Source organism: Helianthus annuus, chromosome 4 (assembly GCF_002127325.2).
Source record: "Helianthus annuus cultivar XRQ/B chromosome 4, HanXRQr2.0-SUNRISE, whole genome shotgun sequence".
Taxonomy (NCBI): domain Eukaryota; kingdom Viridiplantae; phylum Streptophyta; class Magnoliopsida; order Asterales; family Asteraceae; genus Helianthus; species Helianthus annuus.
The window spans coordinates 57369764-57385415 of record NC_035436.2 but is presented as its reverse complement, the minus strand read 5'-3'; the positions used below and the strand labels follow the sequence as shown (position 1 = coordinate 57385415).

Here is a 15652-nt window from a genome sequence, read left to right as displayed (position 1 = left end):
CATCTCGTCCAACCATTTAATGCAATCGATTGCTCCCTTTTCTCTCGTAAAATCCCCCGGTTTACAAGAGACAAAGTACTTATAAGTACAACCCTTGGTGTACCTGGGAGCCTGATGTGCGTTAGGTGTAATATAATTTAGGTGTATATTTTAAGCCCTTTTACACATTTTAGCCAAGTTTTAAATTTATAAAACACAATATTTACTAACACTAAACACACATATGGGCAAGTGCACCCATCGTGAGCGTAGTATAGTGTTGGTAAGATACCGAGGTCGTCCAAGGACACAAGAGCTTTTAGTACCGGTTTATCCTCAACGTCTAATCAAATCAAAATGTTAGAAAAAGATTTTTAAACTAGAAAAATAAAACTAACTAAAATGCTGAAAATAAAAGTAAAAGCAGATGGACAAGATGAATCACTTGGATCCGACACGTGTGTAGTGTGACCTTTGATTATTTTCGCACTTTTGCACTTGTTTAAGAGATTATCTTAGTTATTGTAGTAGGCCCCTCTTTTGAAGGTGACGTTACCCTCAACCCAGTAGTTTGAGTCAGCAAGGATACAATCCTAAAGGGTCGGATTATTGAAAGATAATTAATTAAGTTGTTAATGCATAATGTGGTAGGCCCCTCTTTTGAAGGTGACGTTACCCTCAGCTAAGTAGTATGAGTCAGCAGGGATACAGTCCTAAGTAGTCGGGTTAAAGTTTTAATAGTAGTTTAACTTATGAGGGGATCAAATAGTTTGGACCCCCGCCATCCAATACCGGTGGGTATTGAAGGAGGTCCTACTAAATTTGACCCAGGTGCTTTACAGGATCTATACACTGAACAATGGCAAGACTCTTACAAAACTGTTCCCTTAACCCCTGACCAGGTAGCCAATATACCTCCATATAGACCGTGAAGATATGAATGGTGAAAATCTTTTATTTTATATAGACGGTAAAATTAATGCCAAGACACCACGGACAAACGATAAGGAAGAATCACCTTCAACATAAGAAACTAGTAATTAAAGTCATTAATACATAACCAATTAAAAAGTGCAAAAGATTAAAAATAAAAAGTATTACACTAAACACTTGTCTTCACCAAGTGATGTAAGAGACTTAGGTAAACATGGCCTTTGATTGTCAAGAACTCTTACGATCAATCTTGGATCTCGAGACGACTCACACACACTCTATGATGGACAATGGATGATGGTGGTGGATGATGGTGCTGATGTGTGTAAAATGCAACATATAAAACACATCAATTAAGGCATAAAACTAACCCTTTTTAAGTACTAATGTTGGAAAAAGAGTGTTTTTGTCTTCCTTTTGTATTTTCAGGATGAAATGAGCTCAAAATCACAAAAGAAGCAAAAAGACCACTAATTCTACCATAAATACAAGAAAAGGAACAAAAGTGGACTGCCCGGACCCTCAACGGCACCTCCCAAAACAAAGAGAAGAAAACAGAGTCTGAACACGCCCCGTGTCCAGCGAACACGGGGGCGTGCCCAGGAAGCAGCAGAAAAGACAAACCAGTAGAAGCTTCCATTGCTCACCACGGGGCCGTGCCCAGCGGGCACGGGGGCGTGTTGAAAGTACAGCAGGCGCATTAATTGTAATTCGCAATTACAATTAATGAAGAGAGAGAGTGTCAGACGGGCACGGGGCCGTGTCCAGTGGACACGGGGCCGTGTCCAGCGTTCTGTCCAGCCTATAAATAGAGGAGCTTGGTTTCATTCTCCCTCATCCCTTGGCACACCACCTCTCTCACACCTCATCCACCACCCACCACCACCATAACACCATCATCCACCACCATCATCCATTGTCCATCATAGAGTGTGTGAGTCGTCTCGGGATCCAAGATTGATCGTAAGAGTTCTTGACAATCAAGGCCATGTTTGCCTAAGTCTCTTACATCACTTGGTGAAGACAAGTGTTTAGTATAATACTTTTTATTTTTAATCTTTTGCACTTTTTATTTGGTTTTGTATTAATGACTTTAATAACTAGTTACTTATGTTGAAGGTGATCTTTCCTTATCGTTTGTCCGTGGTGTCTTGGCATTATTTTACTGTCTATATAAAATAAAAGATTTTCACCATTCATATCTCCACGGTCTATATGGAGATATGTTGGCTACCTGGTCGGGGGTTAAGGGAACGGTTTGGTAAAGGTCTTGCCCTTGTTCAGCGTTTAGAGGTCCTGCTTGGGACCTGGGTCAAATTTAGTAGGATCTCCTTCAATGCCCATAGGTATTGGATGGCGGGGATCCAAACTCTTTGACCCCCTCATAAGTTAACTACTATTAATACTATAACCCGGCTATTTAGGACTGTATCCCTGCTGACTCAGACTACTTAGCCGAGGGTAACGTCACCGCCAAAAGCGGGGCCTACCACAATTTGCATTAATAACTTAATTCATTATCTTTCAATAATCCGACCCTTTAGGATTGTATCCTTGCTGACTCAAACTACTGGGTTGAGGGTAACGTCGCCTTCAAAAGAGGGGCCTACTACAATAACTAAGATAATCTCTTAAACAAGTGCAAAAGTGCGAAAATAATCAAAGGTTATACTAATACACGTGTCGGATCCAAGTGATTCATCTTGTCTATCTGTTTTTATTTTATTTTATTTTTCAGCATTTAGTTAGTTTTTATTTTTTAGTTTAAATCATTTTTAACCTTTTGATTTGATTAGACGTTGAGGATAAACCGGTATTAAAAGCTCTTGTGTCCTTGGACGACCTCGGTATCTTACCAACACTATACTACGTCCACGATGGGTGCACTTGCCCATATGTGTGTTTAGTGTTAGTAAATATCGTGTTTTATAAATTTAAAACTTGGCTAAAAGTGTAAAAAGGGCTTAAATATATATCTAAATTATATACACACCGACACACATCAAGTTTTTGGCGCCGTTGCCGGGGACACAAGGATTTTAAGAAAGTTAGGAATCAACGGCCTAATCATCTTTTTATTTTTCTTTAATTTTTAGGATTTTTTTTTTAGATTTTTCAGCTTCTGCAGAGCTCAGCACGGGGCCGTGCCCGCTGAACACGCCCCGTGCCCAATCATTGGAACTGGCAATCCTGTTTTATATCAGACAGTAGGCTGAACACGGGGGCGTGTTGTTCAGCGGGGCCGTGTCCACTCAACACGCCCCCGTGCCCAAGATTCAGTTGCTGAAAACAGAACCGTTTGATCCCGGCGGTTGGTAATTTCTGATACAAACATGAGTAATAATGATTCTTTTTTACTTTCGGCACTCTTATGGTTTGTGGTGTCGAATATGTGGAGGCGAACACGAGGAATTAAAATGTTTCTTCCTCACTTATAGGCCACACTATATAGACCCACCAATTCCTTGTAACCTTAAGAGGGGCGAAAGTAAAAATAAACATTATTTCTCCCTTGAATGCGCCCAGCCAGACATTCTAGGAGAAATGCTCCTTGACGAGCTATTTCAACTAGAAGAACTACTTCTAAATTGGTCAAAAGAACTTAGGAAGGATTTTTTAGATCCATCCCAAGAAGATGACCATGAGGAAATGTTGGAATCGCATTCTGACAACCTCGTTGCTCCCGAAAATACCTTTCTTCCTAAACAAGACGTGGACGATAGTCGTCCCTGTGCCGATTGTGCCATGAAGGACTCCCCATCGACCTCGTTCGGTGCATACATAGACCTGAGCGATTCGGCATACACCTTCTTTAACGAGAGCCCGGGAAAGGGTTGGACTTGTCCACCTAGAATGAAAATAGGAATTACCCTCACCGACAACCTCTTGCGTTCTCGCCTTAGTATAGGACAATTAAGGTATCTTAGGCACTTTGGGGTTGTTCCAACAAGTCAGGAGCCACCCGATACAAATTAGCTCCTTAATAAAGACAAAACTTCATAAAGCCAGCTTTCCGACACGGGGCCGTGCTCGGCCAACACGCCCCCGTGTCCACCAAAAGATTTCTAACTGATCAGAACGTCAGAATACGGACAAACTGTGTCAGAATTTCATCTGCACACGGGGCCGTGTCCAGCGGACACGGGGCCGTGTGCAGCAGGCTGTCATTTTCTATAAATGCAGCCAAAATTCCTGCACATTTGGACCAACTTGGGGACAGAGATTTGAAGGAATCTTCTCTCAAACAATCCTAGGTAAGTCTAAAAGAAGTTTCCAACAACCCATCTTGTCCTTTCCTCTTCTAGACATTTCCTTCTTCTTCATCTTTCTTCAAAAGCCACCATGAAAAGTTTGAATTTTCAATCTTTATGGTAGGAAACAAGGAGTTTTGGTCATGGAATCTTGGTAAAAACATGTTATGTAGCATTGTTTAGAGTTATTTACTGTCAAAAAGCTTGCACAAACTCAGAAAATAACTTGAAAAACCAAGGTTCCTTGCTCCAAAATTCTGCAGAAAGATGAACACGGGGCCGTGCTCAGTGAGCACGGGGCCGTGTCCAGAAGCTGTTTCGTCTTATAAACTATTTCTGGTTTATTTTTCGTAGAATGGCGAGTGAAAACAGCGAAACATCATCCGTGCATTCCTCAAACAGCCGAAGGGGAAGGAGGCCCTCCGTTGAAGCTACACTTGTGCACTACGTGATAGCGCTAAGGGAAGCTCTCGACGAAATGACATCCGTGGAGGAGGTCCTCATTGACCGTATTAACGATCTTACAATGGGATTGGAAAGCAGCTTCCAAGAGATTAACCTTTTGCACCAAAGGTTAAACATTTTGGTGGCACCCCCTATGGAACCAGTTCTTCCACAACAAGACTGGAACCTGGCACTCGGTATTAACAACCCTACCGGGTGGGGAGATATCCCCGCGGAACCTCCTATGGAAAACCCACAAGAAGTTCCGGCGGAAGTTGAAACTCCTCAAACAAATGCAAACGAGCCCTCCTTCCTCCTTCCAAGGGAGGTAGAGGAGTGGCTTGCCGACATGTGAGGAGAACCGCGCCCGAAAAGTGGAGCTCTACAAAGCCTTATCTAACCAAGATCAGTAGATTCTTGGAAATTTTGCTAAATTAAAATAAAACATAGGGCTAGAACTCCATAAGCTTAATATCTATGTAATTTTTATCTTTATGTAATGTCTTTATGATTAGCAATGTTATGATGGTTTTTATGATTTATGGACTCGTGGTGGTAATGGATGAAAAAGGGAACGAGAAAAAATGGAACCATGCAGAAGAACAGAACAAACCGACAAAAATCTCCATAACAGAAGGCTCCACACGGGCCGTGCCCAACCAACACGGCCCCGTGCTGAGCCCCCTGCAGGAAATCACCCAGTTCAGGTAACTGGACACGGGCCGTGTTCAGCGGACACGCCCCCATGTCCAGGCTTCTGTTTCACTTCTATAATTTTTGTTACTGGCACTTGACCACGGGGCCGTGCCCGGTCAACACGGGGCCGTGTCCAGAGTGCCAGTAACACAAATCTTTGTTTTTAAACACACTTTTACATATTCTAATCAACCAAAAACTTCATTTTTGGACACATTGAGGACAATGTGTAATTTAAGTGTGGGGGGGGGGGGTGCTAAAACCTTGAAATTTTGCAAAATCCTAAAACAAGCCTTACACAAAACTCTATTGGAACCGCTAAACACCCCAAATTTTTTTTTTTTCAAAAACTTTTTCATTTTTTATTTTTATTTACTTGTCTTAGTTTAAGTTGGGAATAACAAGTTCTAAAAAGGTTATATTTTTACAAATTTACAACCGATAGCGTCGTGATAAAAAGAACTAACATAAGAAAATTATGAAACGGTATAACAAGTCTAGTTAAAAATTCGATTATATATGCTTGGTCACATTAAAAACCCATTCCCACAAAAGTGAGTTTTGAGCCTTTATTGAGCATAAAAATATACATATTTAGATTAAATGCTCATTTTTCGTTTCTTGTGTGAATAGCCGCTCGGTCTTTACAAATCTAGAACTTGCCACGACGATACATTCCCGGTCCTTACCAACTTAAACCCAAGTAAGTAAATGATGGAGGCGTTAGGACTAACTATTTTTCTTTCAAAACCATTATTTTTCATTTTTTTTACCTACCCAAAATCCCCCTAGAAAAAACCCCTTTGAGCCTAAACCTTTCATTTCATTACCCCCAAAACAATTTTTTTTTACCCACCAAAAACCTTTTTCATTTTTTCACCCTTATTTTAGTAACAAGCTCGGTTTTTCATAAACATACCCTCTATGTGACGAAAAAAAAAATATGAATAATGAAGTCAAAAACAAACAAAAGCTACAAAAGCTTGTTTGGAGAAATACTTCAAAAATAAATGTCACTAAAAACAAGGTATGAAAACCGACACTTGTTACGATTTTCGCCCTTTTTACTAACCACTAACCAACCACCCACCTTTAAACCCAAGCCTTCACCCCAAAAGTCCTCTTGATATTTACAAAGGTAAAAAGTTAAAAAGGAGGAGGATTGATCGCTTGGCAAGCCTATGGAAAACGTAAGTCCGTGCCGCTCTCGAGCGATTCACTTAAATATACACCTTCGACCGAGTGATTGAGTGATCTCCCGTGAGGTATGTGAACTTGTATATAAATGGAATTTTGATAAGGCATGTTATGCCAAAATAAGTAGTTATCTTATGAAAAGTTCAAAATAAATCATAACGAATAGGATTGTAAATAAAATAAAAATAAAACCTATAAAAACCTTGGATTCCCGACACTCTAGGACAAGCTAAAAAAAAAAAAAACTTCTCTTCTACCTATTCCATTTGGGAGTGTAAGCCACATTAAAAGAGTTTTGCTTGAGGACAAGCAAAAGTTCAAGTGTGGGGGTATTTGATGTGTGTAAAATGCAACATATAAAACACATCAATTAAGGCATAAAACTAACCCTTTTTAAGTACTAATGTTGGAAAAAGAGTGTTTTTGTCTTCCTTTTGTATTTTCAGGATGAAATGAGCTCAAAATCACAAAAGAAGCAAAAAGACCACTAATTCTACCATAAATACAAGAAAAGGAACAAAAGTGGACTGCCCGGACCCTCAACGGCACCTCCCAAAACAAAGAGAAGAAAACAGAGTCTGAACACGCCCCGTGTCCAGCGAACACGGGGGCGTGCCCAGGAAGCAGCAGAAAAGACAAACCAGTAGAAGCTTCCATTGCTCACCACGGGGCCGTGCCCAGCGGGCACGGGGGCGTGTTGAAAGTACAGCAGGCGCATTAATTGTAATTCGCAATTACAATTAATGAAGAGAGAGAGTGTCAGACGGGCACGGGGCCGTGTCCAGTGGACACGGGGCCGTGTCCAGCGTTCTGTCCAGCCTATAAATAGAGGAGCTTGGTTTCATTCTCCCTCATCCCTTGGCACACCACCTCTCTCACACCTCATCCACCACCCACCACCACCATAACACCATCATCCACCACCATCATCCATTGTCCATCATAGAGTGTGTGAGTCGTCTCGGGATCCAAGATTGATCGTAAGAGTTCTTGACAATCAAGGCCATGTTTGCCTAAGTCTCTTACATCACTTGGTGAAGACAAGTGTTTAGTATAATACTTTTTATTTTTAATCTTTTGCACTTTTTATTTGGTTTTGTATTAATGACTTTAATAACTAGTTACTTATGTTGAAGGTGATCTTTCCTTATCGTTTGTCCGTGGTGTCTTGGCATTATTTTACTGTCTATATAAAATAAAAGATTTTCACCATTCATATCTCCACGGTCTATATGGAGATATGTTGGCTACCTGGTCGGGGGTTAAGGGAACGGTTTAGTAAAGGTCTTGCCCTTGTTCAGCGTTTAGAGGTCCTGCTTGGGACCTGGGTCAAATTTAGTAGGATCTCCTTCAATGCCCATAGGTATTGGATGGCGGGGATCCAAACTCTTTGACCCCCTCATAAGTTAACTACTATTAATACTATAACCCGGCTATTTAGGACTGTATCCCTGCTGACTCAGACTACTTAGCCGAGGGTAACGTCACCGCCAAAAGCGGGGCCTACCACAATTTGCATTAATAACTTAATTCATTATCTTTCAATAATCCGACCCTTTAGGATTGTATCCTTGCTGACTCAAACTACTGGGTTGAGGGTAACGTCGCCTTCAAAAGAGGGGCCTACTACAATAACTAAGATAATCTCTTAAACAAGTGCAAAAGTGCGAAAATAATCAAAGGTTATACTAATACACGTGTCGGATCCAAGTGATTCATCTTGTCTATCTGTTTTTATTTTATTTTATTTTTCAGCATTTAGTTAGTTTTTATTTTTTAGTTTAAATCATTTTTAACCTTTTGATTTGATTAGACGTTGAGGATAAACCGGTATTAAAAGCTCTTGTGTCCTTGGACGACCTCGGTATCTTACCAACACTATACTACGTCCACGATGGGTGCACTTGCCCATATGTGTGTTTAGTGTTAGTAAATATCGTGTTTTATAAATTTAAAACTTGGCTAAAAGTGTAAAAAGGGCTTAAATATATATCTAAATTATATACACACCGACACACATCAGTGCTGTGATGGTGGTGGGTGGTGGGTGAAGTGTGAGAGAGGTGGTGTGCCAAGGGATGAGTTGCAAGAGCTCCAAGCACTCCTATTTATAGGCTGAACAAAAGCTCGGGCATGGCCCCGTGTCCATTAGGCACGGCCCCGTGTCCATCCTCCTCTCTTTCTTCATTAAATGCAGTTTGTCTGCATTAGTTGACCACGCCCCCGTGTCCGCTGAGCACGACCCCGTGTGCAGAAGCGTATCTGTACTATCAAGATTTGCCTGGATTGTGCGAATCTTATAGTTGACCACGGCCTCGTGTCCGCTGAACACGGCCCCATGGTGGGCAATAGAAGCTTCTACAACTTTGTCTTTTCTGCTGACACTTGGGCACGCCCTCGTGCTCACTGAGCACGGGGCGTGTTCAGTCTTCTGTTTTCTTGTTTTGCTTGGGAAGATGCTGTCAGGAGGTCGGGCATGCCACGTTTGTTCCTTTTTTTGTATTTATGTTAGATTTAGCTGCCTTTTTGCTTCTTTTGTTTATTTGAGCTCATTTAATCCTGAAAATACAAAAGGAAGACAAAAGCATACTTTTTCCAACATTAGTACTAAAAAAGGGTTAGTTTTATGCCACAATTGATGTAATTTATATGTTGCATTTTGTGCACATCAAATACCCCCACACTTGAATCTTTGCTTGTCCTCCAGCAAAACTCTTTATAATGTGGCTTTTCACTCCCAAATGGAATGGGTAGAAGAGAAGGTTTTTGGACTTGTCATAGAGTGTCGGGATTTCCATGATTCTTTATTAAGTTTTATTTTTATTTATTTACAATCCTATTCGTCATGATTTATTAAAAACACTACATAAGATAAATTACTTATTAGGGCATAACATGCCTTTTTTTTTGAAATTTTATTTATATACAAGTTCACATACCTCACGGGGGATCACTCAACACTCGGCCGAAGGTGTAATTTTTTAGTGAATCACTCGAGAGCGGCATGGAACTTACTCCTACCATAAGCTTGCCAAGCAATCAATCCTCCTCCTTTTTAACTATATACCTTTGTAAATATCAAAAGGACTTTTGGGTGAAGGGTTAGGCTTGGGCTAAAGGTGGGTGGTTGAGTTAGTGGTTAGTAAAAGGGCGAAAAGCGTAAAAAGCATCGATTTTTGAAAGACTTTTTATTTTTGATAATTTATTTTATTTTGATGAACCATTTCTTTCAAACAAAGTTATTTTTGACAAACTTATTTGTTTATTTGGTATCATCATCATGGAACTTTTGTTTTGTAAGTCATAAGAAAAACCGAGCTTTGTTACTAAAAGAAAGGGTTAAAATGAAAAAGTGTTTTGGTGGGTAAAAAGGGTGTTTTTTTGGGTTAAGAAATGAAAAGGTTTAGGCTCAAAGAGGTTAACTATGGGGATTTTGGGTAAGTGGTAAAAAAAACGAAAAATAATGGTGTAGAAAGAAAAAGGGTTAGTCCTAATGCCTCCATCATTTACTTACTCGGGTTTAAGTTGGTAAGGACCGGGAATGCATTGTTGTGGCAAGTTCTAGAGTTGTAAGAACCAAGCGGATATTCACACAAGAAATGAAAGATGAGCATTTAGTTTAAAGATATGTATGTGTATGCTCAATAAAGGCTCAAAACTCACTTTTGTGGGAATGGGTTTTTATGTGATCAAGTATATATAATCAAATTTTAACTAAGCTTATCATGTCGTTTCATAATTTTCTTATGTTGGTTCTTTTTATCACGACGCTGTCGGTTGTAAATTTGTAAAAATATAACCTTGTTAGAACTTGAAATTCCCAAATTAAACCTAGACAAGTAAAAATAAATTGAAAATTTTTGAAAAAATTTGGGGTGATTAGCGGTTCCAATAAAGTATTGTGTAAGGCTTGTTAATTAGGACTTGTAAGATTCAAGGTTTTAGCATCCCCCCCCCCACACACTTAAATTACACATTGTCCTCAATGTGTCCCAAAAATAAGTTTTTAGGTTGATTGAATGTGTAAAAGGGTGTTAAAAAGCAAAATTTTGTGTTACTGGGCGCCTGGACACGGCCCCGTGGTGTCCGGGCACGGCCCCGTGTTCAGGTACCAGTAACAATAATTAGTAAAAAAGAAACAGAAGCCTGGACACGGGGACGTGTTCAGTGAGCACGCCCCGTGTCCAGTTACCTGAACTGGGCATTTTCTGCAGACTGTGCAGCACGGGGCCGTGTTGAGCGGACACGACCCGTGCCGAACTTGATGTAATGAAGAAATTTTGTCGGGAAGCTCTGTTTTCGTGCATGGAGTGATGTTTCTCGTTTCCCTTGTCATCCTTCACCATCCCGAGTGTGTTTTATTCCTGAAAATTAAAATTAAACTAGAAAATATAAAAATTAATCTAAGTTAAACTAAGGATAGTTCCGCGGAATGCCTCCTTGGTGTGCCACATTTATAAGGGTCCTTGGCTAGACCCAAAGCCTGGTCACATGTTATCCAAGCGGGATGTTTTGCATCCCATGTTGCACCGTCGGAGAGCATCATCCAAACTCGAATCAATGACCTTCATGTAATTGACCGGGTCATAGTCCCCTACTCTCTTTCCAACCCCAAACTTCACTTCCTTATCCCCAAACTTCAATGTAAGTGTCCCGTCATTCATGTCTACCACTGCTTGTGCAGTGGCTAGAAATGGCCTCCCTAGTATGAGGGGGACTTCGGTGTCCTCTTCCATATCTAGTATGACAAAGTCGGCTGGGTAGACGAAATTGTCGACTTTGACCAATAGATTTTCAGCGACACCTTGCGGGTATTTGACGGATCTGTCGGCAAGTTGTATACTCATCTTGGTAGCACTTGTTTTCCTCGGCCGAGTCGTTTGAACATTGATGCAAGCATGAGGTTAATGCTAGCCCCAAGGTCGGCTAGTGCATTACGAACGGGGGATTCCCCGATCGAGCAAGGAATCGTGAAGCTTCCAGGATCAATCTTCTTTTGTGGGAGTTTGTTAAGTATAAGGGCGGAGCATTCTTCGCCTAAGTTAACTAATTGCAATGATTCAATTTTCCTTTTATGAGTGAGGAAGTCCCTCATGAATTTTGAGTATTTAGGCATTTGAGTTAGGACTTCGATAAATGGAATATTAACATGCAGTTGTTTTAGTAAATTTTCGAATTTTGCGAATTGCTCATTGGTCTTTTGGCGAATTAACCTACCGGGGTATGGGACCGGAGGAATCTTAGTGGGCTCTTGAACCGGTGGGGAAGCCTTTTCTTGCTGTTGCGTGGGTGGAGCCGCGGGTTGGCTTCTTTCCGTTGGTGCAGGGGGGTTTCTTCGGAGCCTATAGTACGGTTTCTCAAAGCTATGAGATGTACTTGTGCCTTTGGGTTGGTTTCGGTATTGCTTGGTAACGCGCCTTGTGGCCTCTCGGAGAAATTTTGAGCTATTTGATTTAATTGTTTTTCAATGTTTTGTATACTAGCTTGTTGATTTCTATAATTCGATTCCAATTGTTGAAATCAATCCGAGTTTTTCTTTTCAGTGTCGGAGATTAGGCGAGATACAGTATCTTCAAGCCTTTCTCTTCCACTTTGTTGCTGAGGGAAACTTTGTGACTCATTTCTTGGTTGTTGAAAATTTGTTCATTAGTTTAGGTTTTGTTGGTTACTACTATTTTCGGGTTCTCTCCAACCAAGGTTAGGGTGGTTACACCATCCTTGGTTGCAGGTACCCATTGGAGGACCCGACGGCCTAGGTCTGTTGTCAATGTAGTTTACCAATTCTGGTTGATCATCTGTTTCTTTCATACAACTCCAATTTTCATGCGGCCCACCACACCCTTCACAAGCCATAACCGAGACCATTTTTGTCATTTCTAACTTTTTGATTTTTGAAGAAAGTGCCTCGATTTGGGCTTGTAAAGAAGTGCTTTCATCAACCTTATGGGCGCCCGGGGCAATAGATTTATTGCCTCGGGGAGTGTGCCACTGAAAATTGGTTTGAGCAATTTCCTCAATTTGATTGTATATTTCATGTGGGCGACGATTACCTGAAAGTCCCCCGGAGCTAGAGTCAAGTGTTTGTCTTGTGTGTGGCAACAACCCATTGTAGAAAGTGGATACTTGTTGCCATACTGCAAGACCGTGATGAGGACACTTTTGCAATAGCTCCTTGAACCTTTCCCAAGTTTCATATAAGGATTCCCCATCCTCTTGTGAATATGTATTAATTTCAGTCATTAATTTAGCCGTTTTAGCGGGAGGGAAATACTTATATAGAAACTTTTGGGCTAGTTCATCCCAAGTGTTTACCGAGCCAACTGGGAGGGCGGTGAGCCAAGCCTTTGCTCGGTCCTTTAGTGAAAATGGAAACATTCGAAGGCGGATGGCGTCGTTTGATGCTCCATTGATCCAAAAGGTATCACATATTTCTAAGAAATTAGTAATATGTAGATGGGGATCCTCATCCGCAAGCCCATGGAAGGTTGCGGAGTTTTGAAGCATTTGTATCAAATGTGGCTGAAGTTCGAAGTTGTTAGCTTCGACATTCGGTGCATTGATAGCGGCACCGAGATTTCCTACGGTGGGTCGTAGGTAATCCATGAGGGTACGTTGATCCGCCATTGGAAGTGGGTCCCCCCGAGACTTTCTATTGGTTTTTAGCTTTGAGTCTTTTTCTGAGAAAGCGTTCGGGTTCTTCTAGAGGTTTCTTTTATGTCTCTACTAGAACTGGAGCTCATACACTATGTAGAAAGTTCAGATGTGGCGCCTGGGTTCCAAGTCCTGCAGTGAAAACAGAAAAGAATGTTGGTCAGAAGGTTCACCACGGCCCCGTGCTCAGTGAACACGGCCCGTGGTCGGAGATACAGTGATTGTTTTCCGGATCCCTGTTACTGGGGAATTGGACACGGCCCCGTGTTGCACCGACACGGCCCCGTGCTCAACTCTCTGTAACTCGGAAAATAAAATCTGCCAGTAATAATGCTGGACACGGCCCGTGTCCGTCCAGGCACGGCCCATGCTGAGCCCTGCAGAATCTGAAAAATTAAAAAAATCCTAAAAAATAAAAAAAATAAAAAAATGATTAGGCCGCTGGCCGCTGATTCCTAACTTTCTTAAAATCCTTGTGTCCCCGGCAGCGGCGCCAAAAACTTGATGTGCGTTAGGTGTAATATAATTTAGGTGTATATTTTAAGCCCTTTTACACTTTTTAGCCAAGTTTTAAATTTATAAAACACGATATTTACTAACACTAAACACACAGATGGGCAACTGCACCCATCGTGAGCGTAGTATAGTGTTGGTAAGATACCGAGGTCGTCCAAGGACACAAGAGCTTTTAGTACCGGTTTATCCTCAACGTCTAATCAAATCAAAATGTTAGAAAAAGGTTTTTAAACTAAAAAAATAAAACTAACTAAAATGCTGAAAATAAAAGTAAAAACAGATAGACAAGATGAATCACTTGGATCCGACTCGTGTGTAATGTGACCTTTGATTATTTTCTCACTTTTGCACTTGTTTAAGAGATTATCTTAGTTATTGTAGTAGGCCCCTCTTTTGAAGGTGACGTTACCCTCAACCCAGTAGTTTGAGTCAGCAAGGATACAATCCTAAAGGGTCGGATTATTGAAAGATAATTAATTAAGTTATTAATGCAAAATGTGGTAGGCCCCTCTTTTGAAGGTGACGTTACCCTCCGCTAAGTAGTCTGAGTCAGCAGGGATACAATCCTAAGTAGTCGGGTTAAAGTTTTAATAGTAGTTTAACTTATGAGGGGATCAAAGAGTTTGGACCCCCGCCATCCAATACCGGTGGGTATTGAAGGAGGTCCTACTAAATTTGACCCAGGTCCTTTGCAGGATATATACACTGAACAATGGCAAGACTCTTACCAAACCGTTCCCTTAACCCCCGACCAGGTAGCCAACATACCTCCATATAGACTGTGGAGATATGAATGCTGAAAATCTTTTATTTTATATAGACAGTAAAATAATGCCAAGACACCACGGACAAACGATAAGGAAGAATCACCTTCAACATAAGAAACTAGTAATTAAAGTCATTAATACATAACCAATTAAAAAGTGCAAAAGATTAAAAATAAAAAGTATTACACTAAACACTTGTCTTCACCAAGTGATGTAAGAGACTTAGACAAACATGGCCTTTGATTGTCAAGAACTCTTACGATCAATCTTGGATCCTGAGACGACTCACACACTCTATGATGGACAATGGATGATGGTGGTGGATGATGGTGTTGTGATGGTGGTGGGTGGTGGGTGAAGTGTGAGAGAGGTGGTGTGCCAAGGGATGAGTTGCAAGAGCTCCAAGCACTCCTATTTATAGGCTGAATAGAAGCTCGGGCACGGCCCCGTGTCCATTGGGCACGGCCCCGTGTCCATTGGGCACGGCCCCGTGTCCATTGGTCATGGCCCCGTGTCCATCCTCCTCTCTTTCTTCATTAAATGCAGTTTGTCTGCATTAGTTGACCACGCCCCCGTGTCCGCTGAGCACGACCCTGTGTGCAGAAGCGTATCTGTACTATCAAGATTTGCCTGGATTGTGCGAATATTATAGTTAACCACAGTCCCGTGTCCGCTGAACACGGACCCATGGTGGGCAATAGAAGCTTCTACAACTTTGTCTTTTCAGCTGACACTTGGGCACGCCCCCGTGCTCACTGAGCACGGGGCGTGTTCAGTCTTCTGTTTTCTTGTTTTGCTTGGGAAGATGTTGTCGGGAGGTCGGGCATGCCACGTTTGTTCCTTTTCTTGTATTTATGTTAGATTTAGCTGCCTTTTTGCTTCTTTTGTTTATTTGAGCTCATTTAATCCTGAAAATACAAAAGGAAGACAAAAGCACACTTTTTCCAACATTAGTACTAAAAAAGGGTTAGTTTTTTGCCACAATTGATGTAATTTATATGTTGCATTTTGTGCACATCAGAGCCTGTTCAATTCTCTGATTAGATGAGTGCTGAGACTCATCTTTCTTTTGTGTATGCAAATGAGATTGGAACTTTGTGTGAGTCTTGGACCGGACATTGCTCGGTTCCTTGAACTTATTATCCACAGCTTGAGCAACTGCTGCGGTTATCATTGCTTGCAGTTCGGCACCAGTGATATTAATCCTGGTGTTGTTCC

At 41.2% G+C, this 15652-nt stretch overlaps 1 non-coding gene across 1 annotated transcript; it reads left to right on the top strand.

Annotated features, from left to right (window-relative positions):
- The first annotated feature begins 12639 nt into the window (after positions 1 to 12639).
- On the top strand, positions 12640 to 12746 carry LOC118491743. Its single transcript, XR_004892188.1, has one exon. It is a non-coding gene; the product is annotated as a small nucleolar RNA R71 (small nucleolar RNA).
- Positions 12747 to 15652: the final 2906 nt, after the last annotated feature.